Genomic DNA, 17373 nt, shown 5'->3' with positions numbered 1-17373 from the left:
AATTTATAAATAAAGAAAATAAAAGAAAGGGAATAAAGAAAAAGAAAATAAAATAAAAGGAAATAAAAGGAAAAGGAAAAAGAAAAAAAAAAGAAAATGAAAGAAATTGGAAACCCATTCGGTGCTTAGGGTTTAAAGTGAGAACCCATTCATTTCAGCCCATTTCTCCATCATTTCCCATTATATTTTCAGAGAATTTTGAGAGAGAGAGTGAAGGAAGAGGGAGAAGAAGTTGTTGTAGGTTGGAGGTTGAAGAAGGGAGGAAAAGCTCATGCAAGTGCAACCATAGAAGAATTTGGGTTCAACCTACCTATCTCTGGTTTTTAAGTCAGTTTGAGCTACATAAGAAGAACTAAGAGGTAAGGCCTGAATTTCTTGAAAGTTAATCTATTTTCTAACAAATTTCATGAACGAAGCTTGAGCTAAATCTGATGTTAAGTTAATGGCTTTTGAAAAGGAAAACAGAGCACAGAATTTTCGTGCAAATCAGAAGGATCTCTGTTTTTCTCTGGTTTTTCGAACATTATGGGGTGTACAGGTTGGATTAGAATCTCAATTGGTATGGTTGGAAAGATTATTAAATTTCTTATAACTTTCATGAAGAATTCGTGAGCCAAAAATGACTAGAAGTAGGTTTAATTTCATGAGAAAGGTAGAGGATAGCAGAGAAGCACGAATCTGTATTCGCTAAGTTCGAGGGATTTCTGGACAAATACGTTGGGAATGTCGTTTTTATTCCTTCAGGTAAGTTGTAGAGGGTTCAAAAATAAAGAGTTTAATATATAGTACATTAATTTTGGTCAAGTATTGAGGAAGTTATGAGTGTTGGAAATTAGAGTATTGAATCTGGAAAATCTGGAAAGAAAATGTGAAGTGTGATTTTATTTCTAGAATTTAGAATTCATGAGCATGGAAAGGCAAGACGATTTATAGTTCTGATGCTTGGTTTCGGTTGTTTGACAGGCTAAGAGGAAATGGGCCGAGTCTACAGACCAAGGAACTAGCCAAGACTGTGAGTGACAAAACAAATTTCAAAAATGATTTCTAAACTATAATTTATGCTTAAATGGTTTACATGTTTGAATATGAACTTATGAATGATACATGATTTCTATGAATGGTTTCAAGCATAAGTTTTGAGCTTCGATTTTCTAATGAGGTTTATATACGAGCACGTGATTATTGACTTCCTGAAAAGTAGTTGAAACGATACCATTTAAGGTAAAGTATGTATTAGCGAGTACTGTTTAAAGATTTTCAATTTTTCACGAGCAATCCGAGTAAGCTTGAGTTTTACGGAAGATAAAGATAAGCAGGCATGTTTTAATGTTTTCATGTGGTTTTCTGAGACTTTTATTGACTACATGACTGAGATATTGAGCCCGAGGCTATATGGTACCATGTGCACACAGGTTATATTCCGTTGTTGACGTTGAGTGTACTCCATGACAATGATGCTGTTGGGAGTGCTGGGCGGGCCCTACTACGACAAAGACGATGGGAGTGCTGGGCAAGCCCCAATACATCGTAGAGCTAGTAAACGTTGGTTGTACTATGCGTGCCCTACACAACCTTGATTTGTCATGTTAGTTAAAATGTTTTATATACTTGATATACCTTGCTAGATTTTAATGACGTACTTGCGGAACATTTGAGAAAGATTTTAGCGTTACATATTTATGTTTAACGCTTTGATTGAACAGATTTATACGTTTAAAGGTTTATCACGTGTTTTGATTTGCTGATTTTCATTTTAAATTAGTCACTCACTGGGCTTCGTAGCTCACTCTTTCAAAATGTTTTCACACTTTTCAGGTAGAGATCGAGCTCCCGGTGCCTGATAACTACCAAAGTCTGTTTTCTCCTAAAAGCTTCCAGATCAAGCTTCATACGTGGGTGGAGTTGTACATTGTGTCTGTTTATATTGTAAATGTCTTTGTAAGAACTGGATAGTTTATGGTTCTGTAAGCACTAGATGTCGTGGTTGTGTAAACCCCAGTTGGATATGTTTTCGCTTGTGATATCTCTATCAGGTTATTTTCCAAATCGAGTTATGTCAGGATCGCACTTCATGTGTGTCTAAAAGTTTTCAGAGATTCCGCTGTGTTGTGTTACATGTAAAGTATTTTATATCTAAGATTAGTATGTTTATCAGGTTCAACGATTTAGCAGGGTCAATAGGTATCGTTAGAGAAGGACGACGTCTATTGGCTTCACGCCATCTCCCTGACTAAGTTAATAGGTAGTCTGGGAGAGGGTGTGACATGTTCACTCTCTTAGCATGTATGAGTAGCTAAACTTATCAAATGGGGTGAGAAGAATTAAGCTAACATTACCTAGGATCTTCATCGCATGCGATTATCTTGTTTTATGTTGTGCCCAACACCCCTTTAGAGCTACTCGAGAGAGAGTCTAAAGAAAGAACCTGAAACTTGAGAGATATTCAGGTTTGTACGGTAACTCCACTTTGAGTATGGAATTCACTTTGTTGGTTGAGTGGAGTTACGGTAGACAAATCTATAAAGGAAGGACAATCGATCGCACTTGGCGTAGAGGGCCAACTTGATCCTCTTCCCCAGGGATCCCAGATGAGGGAACCCTAAGAGAGCTGCCGACTCCAACTACCGTCCATGTACGATCCATACTAGATCTGACCAATTGCCCATCCTACCTCCTCGTTAGAAAATCTAGACTCGAGAGAGCAAAATTAGATCTGGACATAAAACATGAGATAAGGGACTTAGAGATAAAGCTCTCTTTGGTCAACACTGCATGCGCAATGCATCACTTAGGGAATAGGTAATGATATTATGTGGTCGCCTTTTTTTGTGTGTGTGTAATTTTATATCACATCACAATAATATAGAATAGATGGTCTTATGTGTAGGTCTATAGACCTATCGCATATATACATGCGTTCTAAGCATTAGAAGCCGTAGCATTCATCATCGAGAGAATGGTTTTACATTGTAATGTATGTTTGCAAGATCGCATAGCATGACGCATCCGTAGAAGAAGTGTTAGCCGAAACCCTTCTCAACCCGTTCAACCGCATACTCTTCAATTAACATCTTCCATTTTATCACTCTTTTTCAAGAACTCTGCCGCATTTTGTTTATATTCTTTTATTAACCGGCAAACAATAACCAAACAACTATTTTGAGTTTATTGGTTAACCGGCACAAGTTTCTTGGGAAAACTACCACTGCAAACTGTTTTCCCAAGTCCCTAAGTTTGACCCTGGACTTACCAGGAAACTCAGTGGAATTTATACTTGGATTCCACTGAGAAAGCTTGATTGCTCAACGCATTTCCATCACCTCATTTCATCCATAATTCCACCTCATAAAATATCGCATCAAGTTTTTGGCGTCGTTGCTAGGGGACTTCAGCAAATCAGTGTGCTAATGATAATTTTTCTTATTTCTTTACAACTCTCAATCTCTGGCGAATTACGACCTGGTGATTGAAAGGACATTCAGACGAAGACTAAGAAATAGCCACTAACCACAACAACAGCCAGATAAAGAAGATATGGTGGAGCAGCCTTGAAATGGAGCACCAAACGAAAACAACGTCATGGTGAATCCAATCCTACGGGTAAACGATCATAATAATCCATTAGGGACTATGCATCACCAAACCTCTATGATTTCTCTCAGGAATCATGAGGCTTGCCATTGATGGAAGCTGATTCAAAATAAAACCGGTGATGCTACAGATGATCTAGACTGCAGAAAAATTCGGAGGAAGGCGTGGCGAGGACCTACATGCCCACCTCTGTAGCTTTATAGAAATCTGCAACACGTTTGTGTTCCCGAACATCTCTGCCAAAGAAGTTCGACTAACTTTGTTTCCATTTTCTCTGTGTGATCAGGTAAGAAAGTGGGTGTATTCCCTCGAGCCGGAAGAGATAACTTCATGGGAACAGGTCATAGAGAAGTTTATGAAGAAATATTTTCCACATACCGAGAGTGCTAGACGAAGGAAACTAATCACCAATTTTGAACAAGACATGAATGAATTACTCAGCGATGCATGAGCGAGGTTTAAGAGGTTGGTCAGGGAATGTCCATACAACGGATTACCCGACTGCCTGCAAATGGAAATCTTTTACCACGGTTTAAATCCCGCTTTGCAAACCGCTGCCAAGACAGTCGCTGGTGTTCTGCTAGACAAAACGTATGACGAGGCTAAGAAAATCTTGGATTGCATCTCTAAAAATCACGAGGATTGGAGAGAGGGCGGTCAGAGACTGAGAATCAAGGATAACGATGCAAGTAATGGTGCTATTGCTTCACTTCAGAATCAGATGACTGCAATGATGAACCTGATTCAAGGAATCACGATCAACAGCCTAACACCACAAAATGGGCAAGTAAATGCAATTAATCAGAACATCGCAAGGTGTGTGACTTGTGGTGACGGACATGCAATAAAAGAATGCCCACAGAACCCACAGTTTATTTACTTTGTGAAAAATAATCTATTCTCTAACACCTACACCCTATGGAAAAACCATCCCAACTTTGCATGGAAGAATCAGCAGCAAAATTTCCAATCTGTGGCGCAGAAAGAAGGGCCACCTGAATTCTTCTCGCAAAATAATGGTTCGATGAGCAGTCAAGTTAGTAGCTCACAACCGCTACAATATTCCTCCTTGGAAAGCTTGCGGAAGCAGTATATCGAGAAAAACAAAACTATGCTTCAGAGCCAGGCGACGTCCATCCACAATCTAGAATTACAGATGGGCCAAATTGCGAGCGAGCTAAATAACAGACCGCAAGGGGCCCTGCGAGTTCAACAGAACTCCGACACAACCTGAAGGGATCAGGTAAAGAGCAATGTCAAGTCATGACATTGCGAAGTGGAAAAATTGTGGAGGGAGAAAGGAAAAAGCCTATCCGGAAAGCTCCCATTGTGTTGGAACCTGAGATTGCGGTGACTCAAGAAGAAGAAAGGGAAAAAGAAGTGATAGAGCCAGAAGTTGCGTCCACCTCAAAACCAACAGAGAAGGGGACGTGAGAGTGCAGTTGCCCCCTTTTCTGCAGAGACTCAGAAAGAAAAAGAATGACGAGGTACAGTATCAATGTTTCATGTCTATATTAAAACAATTACATATTAATATTTCGTTCAGTGAAGCGATTGAAGAGATGCCTGCATACGCGAAGTTTCTAAAGGATATGGTAACCAAGAAGAGGGGCACTGGTAAGTTTGCCACGGTGGCTTTAACACAAAGCTCAAAATCAATAATTCCACCGAAGATGAGCGATCTAGAGAGCTTTACTATACTTTGCTCCATTAGAGGACTGTACATCGGGCAAGCATTGTGTGTCCTTGGAGCCAATATCAACTTGATGCCTCTGTCGATCTTTAAGCAGCTGAATGTGGGGCAACTTGCGCCCACGACCGTGACTCTCTAACTTGCTGATAGATCTCTGGTGCATCTAAAGGGGAAGGTGAAGGATGTGCTGGACACCATCGACAAATTTTACCAGCCAACTTCATCATATTAGATTACAAAGCCGACAAAGATGTGCCCATCATCCTAGGGCGACCATTTTCATCAACAGGTCATGCCTAGATTGATGTGCATAAAGGAAAGATCACTTTGAGCGTAAATAGATAGAAGCTGAAGTTCAACATCATCCATTGATAACTTGTATAAATACAAGTTATTTATACTGCCTTATCTAGATATTGCAGCCAAAAGAGAATAGATATGCACCAATTGTATGAAAATTAGCTTAGAAATACACTAATTTCGAATTATCACAATTGCACCCACTAACATCATTAAGATGGAAGAAAAGGAGATTTCTACTCTGTTTTGCAGGAAACCAAGTCACCGCTTGCGATTAAGGCTCAAGAACGCATCTTTGACACATTGTGCCCATCAATCAATAATGAAAAGACGATTAACGCAATGACGGCGCAATACGACAGTCGATCTAGAGCTGACTTTCAATCGCATACGGTAATAAAAACAACACCGCATGCGAACACTCGATCGAAAGATGCAGTTGAGCAACACAAATGCGGAGGATTATGCCACGTGTATGCCTAACAGTTGCGCAAATTTGATGGTCAAATTGGATAACAAAAGGAATAATATCCCTCAATCTTCGAAATTTCTATAACAATAAATGGGGACCACAAGGCCGGAGTCAAAGATCCTCACCTATAAATACCCCATAGAATTCATAGAAAAAGGAGGTTACTCGATACGGGGCTAATTGATACTATTATATTGAGAAAAAGGCTGAGCTGAGTGTTAAACTGAAGAAATTCGGGAAGAAGAAGAGACAAGGCCGAGAGGTGAGTCTTAGTGTTAATCTACCAGATCCCCACCGCGGAGCTCTATACTCAGATCCCTGCTATCAGTTGAGCAAGCCTGAGAAGGAAGCTCATCCTTCCACACGATCCATCCATTCTAGCAAGAAAATCTCCATCCAAATCAGTGCCGAGACGTTAGCGCTTGTTTGTATTTGTTTCTATCTCTTTTCATCATTGTATCTCATCTTCTTTGACTCTTCATTCACACACCATGTATTAGACGCTAAATAGATATATTGAATGTCTCGATCGTTTTCATTACCACTTTTCTGTCTATTTCCGTTCCTCCGTTTATCGTTTTCTTCATGAAGTGTTCTTAATCCCCAGGTAGTCAATATGAATTACGAGTACTTTATCTGTGTTAGAGAGATAATTTCGTTTAGCTAAGACATACTAGACGGCATCTTCAACTATTAGAGCAGAAGTGAAGATGTCATTCTAATCTATCGAGAGAAGGTCAGAAGAATACGTTAACTAGAGCGAGTAGTACTTCCAGGAATGGAAGCAACCTTGTGTTCATTACGTTCATCTCTGTTTCACCATAGACATGAGGGAATGTGGCTGATAACTGAAAGGTGTATGTTAAGAGAAAAACGGAACCGTACTTATGACTTTAATGCAATTAAGGAACTTGCGATGTTTATATTAGTTATCTTTCTCTTTCTGCTTCGTACATAAGACTTGCCATCGCATCACATGATCTATGTATAATCTTCACAGCTAGCCTTGCCCTCAGTATTTTGTATCATGTCGCTTGTATCTTGTACTATCTTAGCTTAGGTTTACTGCATTTTATTTTATTATTGTAATTTTACTGCTTTCCTTTACTTTATCGCAACTTTATATACTTGTACACAAATACATTTATTAACTTGAAAAAACCTGGTCGCATGTATCATAAACATAACGCAATAACCTTAAACAGTCCTTGTGTTCGACCTCGAATCACATCGAGAAACTTGCGGTCGAATTATACTTGGTTCCAATGCAAGGAAACTTGTGACAACGCACAACATTCTACAAGAGCATCAATTAATAACACATATCTAGAAGTAGTATTGCATGAATTGAGTCCATTAACGTATGCATCATCAATAAGGAAGTAATTTTACCGTTACATCCATGCCATGAAGTTTCCTGACGAAGAAGACGTGCATGAATTTGATGATGACAGAGTTTAAATGAAGAAAAAAAGCCTGACAATGAAAATGAAAATGAGGATGCAAATGCATCCATTGCGACATGTAATGCGATCATAGAAAAAAAAACAAGGAAGAAGAAATGATCGCAACCCAAGAAGAAGAGCCAACAAAAAATGAAGAAAGAAAAACAACGCAACCGTCCTTGAAAGAACAACCAACAATAGAGTTAAAGACCCTATTGAATCACCTAAAGTATGCATTTTTTGGGGCAGAATGAAAAGCTCCCAGTCATTATTTCCTCTGAGCTTAATGAAGATCAGAAGAATGCGTTGCTAAGCATTCTAAGAAAACATGTGAAAGCAATTGACTGGACGCTCGCAGACATTCGAGGAATTAGCCTCACATACTGTATGCACCGCATTCGTCTCGAAGAAAACCACAAGCCATTGATCGAACATCAGCGCAGACTCAACCCTGTGATGAAAGAGGTCGTTAAAAAGGAGATCATCAAATGGTTAGATGCGGGCATTATTTATCCGATAGCAGACAACACGTGGGTCAGCCCTGTGTAGTGCGTGCCAAAAAGGGTGGCATGACGGTAGTCCTGAATGAAAATAATGAGATAATACCGTAAAGGATCATCACCGAGTGGCGTATTTGCAAGTTGAATGTGGCAACGAAGAAAGATCATTTCCCTTTACCATTCATTGGCCAAATGCTAGATCGTCTAGCCAGAAATGACTTTTACTACTTTCTGGATGGGTATACCATCTATAATCAGATTATGATTGCTCCAGAAGATCAGAACAAGACCACATTCACCTGCCCATATGGGACTTTTGCTTTTCGCTGCATGCCGTTCAGCCTCTGCAATGTGCCGAGCACGTTCCAAAGGTGCATGATGGCCATCTTTTCAGAATATCTTGAGGACTCTATTGAAATCTTCATGGACGACTACTCTATCTATGGGCACACCTACGAAATCTGTCTGGCCAACCTGGAGAAGATACTGAAAAGATGCGAGGAGACGAAACTCATTCTTAATTGGGAAAATGCCATTTTATGGTAAAGAAGGACATTATGCTGGGGCACAAGGTATCTCAGGACGAGTTGGAGGTGGATAAAGAAAAAATAGAAGCAATTGAAAAACTCCCACCTCCAACAAGTGTAAAGGTTTTAAGGAGTTTCTTGGGGCATGTCAGATTTTATAGACGCTTTGTCAAGGACTTTTTGTAAATAGCATGACCACTGAGTGCGTTAATAGAGGCTGACAGAAAATTTGATTTTGACGACAATCGCCTCAACGCATTTAAGATTTTGAAGAATGCATTGACAATTGCGTCTGTGTTAATTGCACCTGATTGGACACTTTCTTTTGAATTAATGTGCAATACAAGCGGGTATGTGATGGGAGCAGCTCTGGCACAGAAGAGAAAAAAAAATCTTACATCCCATCGTATATGCGAGTAAGACGTTGAATCCTGCTCAGACTAATTACACCACCACAGAAAAAGAGCTACTTGCGGTAACTTTTGTATTGAAAAGAATTCGAGCGTATCTGCTGGGAACAAAAGTGCTCATCCATACTGATCATTCGACAATAAAGTATTTAATGACAAAAAAAGACGCAAAGTCTAGGTTGATCAGATGGGTTCTCCTCCTCTAGGAATTTAACATAGAAATAATTGATCACAAGGGGATGGAGAACCAAGTTGTAAATCACTTGTCCAGAGTGGAAAATCCTGAGGTTGACTGCAATAAGTCAAAGGTGAGTGCGGTGTTCCCAGATGAGCAGCTGTTCCATATTGAAGAATTACCATGGTATGCTGACATAGACAACTATCTAGTTTGCGAGCAGTTTCCAGAGGATTATACTGACCACCAGAAGATAAGGCTCAAGTACGAATGCAGATCATATTTTTGGGACGAGCCAAATCTGTATAAAAAGGGGGTAGACCAGATTCTGCGACTATGCGTACCAAATGCTGCTCAACAATGCATATTATCGCAATGTCATGACTCACCATATGATGGGCACCTTGGAGGACAGTGCACCGCAGCTAAAGTATTATAGAGTGGATTCTTCTGGCCAACATTGTTTAAGGATGCAGCTGACTACGTGATGAAGTGTGATCAGTGCCAACGCACAGATAAGTGATGAAGGGTGCCACTTTGTTAATCATACTATCAAGGAATTGCTCCGCAAATATAACATTCTCCACAAAGTAGCCACTGCATACCATCTGCAGATGAATGGTCAGGCCAAGGTGTCCAACCGAGAGATCAAGCTGACACTTGAGAAGGTGGTAAGGCCTTCGCAAAAGGATTGGAGAACAAAGCTCGATGATGCGTTGTGGGCATACCGGACTGCATTTAAGACACCCATAGGTATGTCCTCGTATGCGTTGGTATTTGGTAAGGCATGTCATTTGCCTCTTGAGCTGGAATACAAAGCACTATGGGCGGTGAAGAAGCTAAACTTTGATTTGAAGAAAGTAGGATTAACGCATATGAGAACGCAAAGATCTACAAGGACCATGCAAAGCACTGACACGAAAAATACATATGCGGCAAGAACCTCCAAGTCGGGCAGAGGGTCTTAATATTCAACTCATGACTACGACTCTTCCCTGGGAAATTAAAGTCACGTTGGTCCCGAACATTCATAGTTAGAGAGGTATTTTCGCATGGCGCGGTCAAATTATCTAATGATGACAGAACCAACATATTCAAAGTTAATAGGTAGTGAGTAAAAGTATATCACGGAGAACACTGGCATCGTTAAGTCGACTCTGTGGAACTAAGAGACTCTAAATAAGAAATAAGTAGGTGGTCCCTGCACTATCAGACGATCGAAATTAATCAGGTACGAAAGTTTTGGAATCATGAAATCTTCAACTTTTCTCTACTTAGTATTTTCATTTCACTATATTTTCAATTCTTAACGATTGTGGTAAAAGATTTTGTTTTGTTTAATAATATTTGACCCTCTCGATGTTTTTCTTGGAAACGATCAAGGCAAAAAATTGCGGAGGAGCCACACAAAGACGCAACTACTTCATTCCATCACCATAATCCAAAAGAAGAAGATCGCCGCAAAGCAGAATGCGTCAACAAACAATGCAGGCGATAGCACAAATTTGGGGATTGTATTCTTCCTTGACTTTATTCCAAATTTTTCACTATCGCATTGCTTTTTCATTTTGAAAGTTTTATCACCGCATCTCTTTGATTACCGCAATAATTTAACATTGATAAATTTAGTAAGCCGCCACATACTTTCTCTTTGCCAATTATGATTTCAATGATGAAAAACATGCTTCTATTTTTTTTCATATACACTAGGGTTAGCTTAATTTTAGGATAGTCACCTCATGAAATATTTCTAGAAATTAGTGGTCTGCTAGCTTTCTTTCAAACTCCCTTTACCAAACTTCCTAAGAATATCACATGAATTCTTTCAATCTTTTGGCAATGGGGACATTGACGCATTTTAAATTTGGGGGTGAGGTATTTATTTTTCGACCTTGCTATTTTTAGCTTTATGAAAAAAAAATTAAGAATAAAAACTCCACTGTCAACGCAATGGGGAAACCCATGTTGAGAAGAGTTAAGTTGTAAAGGGCACTTACCCGTAGTTAGATGTCTGCATGACACACGTGGGGGCAAGCCAAAATGAAAGTAAGTCACCAGGATCAACGCATAAATAAATGACCGCAACTCCACTACCAAGTAGGTATGAGTTTAGTCTGAGGAAGATCGCTTTGCTCGTAGTTGGATGTCCGCATGACACACGTGGGGGCAAGCCAAAACGAAGGCGAGGTACTTGGATCAGTGCAAGGTCAACAAAAAAAAAAAATAAAAAAGATAATAAAATGTCAAGAAATATGCAAGGATAAAAATCATTTGACACTCCGGTGCAAAAGTTTTCTTTTTGAAATAAATCATGCGATGACCTAGAATTTAGTAAACTACTTTTGAAGGTTAAACATGTGGTCCCTAGGTTTTAGAAATATTTTAAGAAGAGACTTGAATAAGAATTAAGGAAATTTTGTTGTATAGGATTTGAATGAAGTATCCTTGAGACATATAGGAAAAGAGATTTGCGGTCGAATTTCTAAAGGAAATCTTTAGCTTATGCGTGAGGACAAGCATTGTTTAAATTTGCAGGTGTGATAATGAGTAGAAATGCACGTTATTAGAGTACTAAATTCTTAAACAATGTTGGCTTGGGTTGATAAAATATGTTAGATTACGTCCAAAAAGCATTAAGTTCATAACATTGCTGTCGCATGCGTTCATCGCATAGAAATAGATAATTTTTATATTTTTATGCAGAATATGTGTTGACGCAAGCGAAAAACGCGATCACAAGAAATCAATAGTCGAGCGCAGCATTACCGCAAGGCTTTGCAGTGATTTGTGCTCGCAAACATCTGTACAATAAGGATTGCCACATAGAGCCGGCACAACTTGGTGGGCGCATCTGGGTGAAAGGCTTAATTAATCATGATGGGACAGAAAGCTGATGACGGTCGAATCCGAATTAAGTTGATAAGCCGCTAACAATAACAAGTACACTCAGCTTTTTGGTGACAAATATTCGGTGCATCAGTCAGAGAATTAAAGCCATCCCATCAGTGCAATCATAAGAAATAAGCCGCCTTTCACATCTAAGGCTCTATAAATACTGAAGGCAACCTTCGGAAAAGGAGTTCGGATACTTAGATAATTTTCTCCATAATTAGAATAGCCTTGTCAATAGTTTTCCTTGAGACTATCTTTTGAACAATAGTAGAAAAGACAGTGTAAAAGCCTGGTAAGCAAGAGATTGCTACCAGGCTCTTTATTCTCTTCTTGCATTGTTATTTTGTATTTAAACTTTACATTTATACAATGGAAGTTCTTATTCTACATTTGTTCACTCTCTTAGCATGCATGACTAGCTAAACTTATCGATTGGGTTGAGAATAACTAATCTAACATGACCTAGGATCTTCATCACATGCGATTATCTTGTTTTATATTGTGCCCAACACCCCTTTAGAGCTACTCGAGAGAGAGTTTAAAGAAAGAACCTGAGACTTGAGAGAGCTAGGTTAGAATCTAAACTCGAGAGAGCTAGATTAGATCTGCATAAACAAGAGATAGGGACTTAGAGATAAGCTCTGTTTGTCAACCTGCATCGCATGCACCCTAGAGATAGGTATGATATTATGTGGTCGCCTTATTTGTGTGTGTGTCATTTTGTCATCGCATAAATAAGAATAGAGGCTTATGTGTAGGTCCTATAGACTTATCGCATATATCGCATGCGTTCTAGCATTAGAAGCCGTAGCATTTGCATCGAGAGATGGTTTATTATTGTATGTGTGTTGCATGGTCGCATAGCATGAACGCATCCTAGGAAGTATTAGCCGAAACCCTTCTCAACCCGTTCACCGTATACTTATCGCATCTTCCATTTTATCAACTCTTTTCGGAACTTCGCCGCATTTGTTTATTTTTATTGCTGCAAACAACAAACCAAACAACTATTTGAGTTACCAGTTATCGCAAAGTTTCTTGAAAATTACCACTGTAAACTATTTTCCCAAGTCCCTAAGTTCAACCATGAACTTACCAAAAAACTCAGTGGGGTTTATACTTGGATTCTGCTGAGAAAGCTTGATTTATCAACACATTTCCATCACCGCATTTCATCCATAATTCCACCTCATAAAATAACGCATCAACAGTCTCTTTAGCATTTTCACAAGCGACTACGTATTCGTCTTCCATAGTGGTGTCCGTGATGCATCCTTGTTTGATGCTTTGCCAAACTACAACCCCTCCATTCAGAGTGAACACTGACCCTGATGTCGATTTTCGAGAATTTGTATCAGTCTCAAAGTGAGAGTCTGTATATCCTATAAGGATCAAATCCTTATCTCCATACACGAGCATAGAGTCCCTCGTTCTCCGAGATACTTGAGGATCATTTTGACCATCGTGCAGTGATCTAATCCTAGATTAGACTGATATCGACTGATAATCCCTACTACAAAGCAAATGTCAGATCCAATACATAACATTGCATACATTAATCTTCCAACAACCAAAACATATGAAGTCTGTATCATTTCCTCAACCTCTTGATGTGTCTAGGACATTGATCCTTAGACAAAATAATTCCATGCCTGAAGGGTAATAAACCCCTCTTAGAATTCTACATCCTGTACTTGATCAACATTTGGTCAATATACGATGCCTAAGACGAGGCCAACCTCTTTTTCTTACAATCCTGAATGATCTGGATCCCTAGAACATACTGCGCCTCTCCCAAATCTTTCATTTGGAATTGGGCGGCTAGCCATTTCTTAATGTCAGTCAGAAAACCAACATCATTCCTAATGAGTTGGATATCATCCACATACAATACCAGGAAAGCTATTGAGCTATTGATGATTTTCTTGTAAACACAAGGCTAATCAACAATCTGATCAAAGCCAAACGATTTGATCACACTGTCAAATCTAATGTTCCACGATCTAGATGCTTGTTTCATCCCATAAATGGACCTATTAAGCTTGCAAACTCTTTGCTCTTGATCTAGAACTAGGAACCCCTCGGTTGAACCATGTAGATGGTCTCTTCAAGATTACCATTAAGAATGGAAGTCTTGACGTCCATTTTCCATATCTCATAATCATAAAATGTGCCTATGGACAGGAATATCCTGATAGACTTCAACATGACAATAGGTGAGAAAGTTTCCTCATAGTCCACTCCCTCGACCTGGGTATAACCCTTTACCACGAGTCTAGCTTTAAAGGTCTGCATCTTTCCATCTACACCTCGTTTTCTCTTGTAGATCCACTTACACCCTATAGGGTTTACCCCATCAGGCCGATCCACAAGTTCCCAGATAGAATTGAAGTACATAGACTCCATTTCTTGGTTCATGGCTTTAATCCACTCATCTTTGTTAACATCCTCCATTTATTGCTTATAAGACAATGGATCCTTGACCACATCACCGGACATGATATTTTGGGCTTAAGTCAAACCCATGTAGCATTCTAGTGGGTTCACAACCCTCCCACTATGTCAAGGCAGTCTCAACTCTTGAGATAGTTGACAAGATGAATCGACATCAACAACTCTTGTTGATCTAGTCTGTTCAAAAACTCTTGTTGAACCCTCAGTAGTCTCACTAGAAATCTCATGTAAAACAAGCTTCCTTCATGGCTTATAATCCCTATTGTGGTATGCTTCCAAGAATATAGCATTTGTCGATACAAACACCTTGTTCTCACTCGGATTATATAAGTATCCACCCATCGTTTCCTTGGGGTAGCCTATAAAGAGGCAAACATTTGAACGCGGTTCCAACATTTTAGGGTTAGCCATAAGCACGTGGGTCGGGCATCTCCAAATTCTGAAGTGGCATAAACTACCTTTATGGCCTCTCCACAGCTCAAAAGGTGTTTCAAAAACACCTTTTGAGGGAATGTATTTCAAAATATAACATGCAGTCTCAACTGCAAATCCCCAAAACGAGTTTGAAAGATGAGCATAACTCATTATAGACCGAACAATGTCCACCGGGATTCTATTTCTCCTTGTTGACACACCATTCTGATGAGGTGTACCTAGGGCCGAGAGTTGGGACGTAATTCCATGTTCTATCATATAGTTCTGGAATTCGAGGTCCATATACTGTCCACCACGATCAGATCGTAGTGTTTTTATCTTCTTACCTAACAAGTTTTCAACTTTAGCCTTATACTCCTTGAACTTGTCAAGGGCTTCAGACTTACGTTGCATTATTTATAGATACCCGTATCTTAAATAATCATCTATGAAATAGATGAAATATTCATACTCAATCTTGCTCCAAAAAATTGATAAATAATACGTGGCAACAACACCAACTGACACTTCTTAACCAATGCTTCGGATATAGAACCTGATCCACAATGTGTAACAAAGACTCCAATTGATGGGTGATCCAAAATTTGTTGTTGTTGAATCCATCCTCCATATACAACCCCTCTCCCCTGAACTCTCTATTTGAATCCTTCCGGTAAGGCAGCCTCGACCGTGTCGATGTCATCAGGCAGTTTGAGTGCAGCCAAAAATGGTAAATTTGAAAGCTCGAGACCCAACAGCAATAGAATTGGTTTTTGGTCAAAGTACACTCACTTCCAAATGCACAATATATGACCGAGCCAGACTTGAACTCTGATAGCCATTTTACCCATCTCTCTTCTAAAGTTGTGATTACTGGGTGTAAATCCACAATTCCTGACAGGAGAACAGGCTTTTTTACTATAGTTTGCAGATAGTCTATAAAAGGCCCTTCAATTTCCCTACATGATTTCAATGCCATAGCATTGCATTGGGATAAAGAAGTGGCACTGCGCTCAAAGAAAGGGATATCACTGCCAAATCTCCAATGGCTAAGGGATGCCAAATATTGAGCCTCATGAGCTTGAAGCTTGATTGAGGAACTTGGGAAACCAGGAGGTGGCTGCATAAAATGATCTCGAGTTAAATTACTATGTCCAGGAAATTCCCATAATTTGCCCTCAATATAACTCATTGTGACTGCAGAAATAGGAGTATAATAAATTGACTTAATGCCCAATTGACGTGCCAGTTTTGGCACCCAATACACGAGATCGAAGAAGATGGCATCAGGTTTTATGTCTTGAAAGTCGACGACCACAATTTGGGGTTCGGTGCAGTCCATGGAAGTCATTAGGAGAGGGATTCTGTGAAGGGTGAGAACATCAGCAGTAGTTTCAGCTCCAAGAGGGAGGCCATCAACATGAGGAAGAGTGATGGGACAAAGGTAATGAGATTTCGAAAATGATTGAAAGGCTGTAATTTGGGTGAGTTTTTGTTGAACGAAGAAGGTGATTCTGTGCCTTTCTTGGCTAACTTGTTGGCAATTTGGAGAAATGGAATCAAGTGGCCAAAAGCAAACCAAGGGTACATTGCTACGTGCAGGCTTGAAGGGGCTTCTTCCATAGTTTATTTTTTTCTCTCCCTGGAAATGATGAAATCAGACCAATTCAGATGAATGTTGAAGCTTGATGAAGCAAATTGAACAGAAATATGAGATTGATCTGTGTTCTGCTTACCTTCCTAAGAACATAAAAGCTTTGACATAATATAAATAACCATTTATGAAATCAAAATTTAAAGTTATTGTTTAGTCAAGTAACTAAATAAGGATCTAACATTGTTCAGTAAATTTAAATATTACAAACAATTTATAATATATACGCTATCCATGAATAAATTAGTGTAGATCTAAAGTAGCTAATAATATGCAAACAAATATATGTTAAAGTTTTGTATTTCGAAAGATATATATATAAAACTCACGAGAAATAGGATTGGGAATATATGTCCTCTGCGAGCTTCCAAAATTGTCTCCTTTCTTTCGAACCAAGAAAGGAAAGAAGCAATAGAGAGAAAGTTAAAACAAAAAGATGAATAGAAAAGGATAGGAGGAAAAAGAGATGATGTATATGTGGTTGCAAAAAGACGTGGTGTGGATAGAGAAACAAAGATAAGGGAGAGAGGGAATATACAAAAAATGTGATTTGTGCAGTGAACAACAAGAGCAAAAGTGCTTTTTTTTTTTTTTTTTTTTTTCTAGTGGAAATTGAGAAACAGATGATAAAAGATATTTAATTAATAGAGTAGGCCGTCAAAATGTTCAAATTCCAATTAAATTCTTGAGGCTACGGCCATTGTTGTCTACAACCATATGTATCACTTTGACTCAATATACTAATTCCTAAATAACGATCATTCCGACGATAAATCTAGTAATAAGGTTTTTGTATTATATTGCTCTACATGTTTCTTGCTTATTGGAGAAGTGTTTATGTCCAAC

The 17373-nt window shown here is 39.0% G+C and overlaps 1 pseudogene; it reads right to left on the bottom strand.

The window, feature by feature from the left end:
• Window positions 1-14702: 14702 nt before the first annotated feature.
• On the bottom strand, window positions 14703-17013 carry LOC120070113 (annotated as a pseudogene).
• Between the last annotated feature and the right edge of the window lie 360 nt (window positions 17014-17373).

Source organism: Benincasa hispida, unplaced genomic scaffold, assembly GCF_009727055.1.
Source record: "Benincasa hispida cultivar B227 unplaced genomic scaffold, ASM972705v1 Contig938, whole genome shotgun sequence".
NCBI classification, from domain to species: domain Eukaryota; kingdom Viridiplantae; phylum Streptophyta; class Magnoliopsida; order Cucurbitales; family Cucurbitaceae; genus Benincasa; species Benincasa hispida.
Note: the sequence above shows the minus strand (reverse complement) of the source record. Positions and strands in the feature narration are given on the sequence as shown.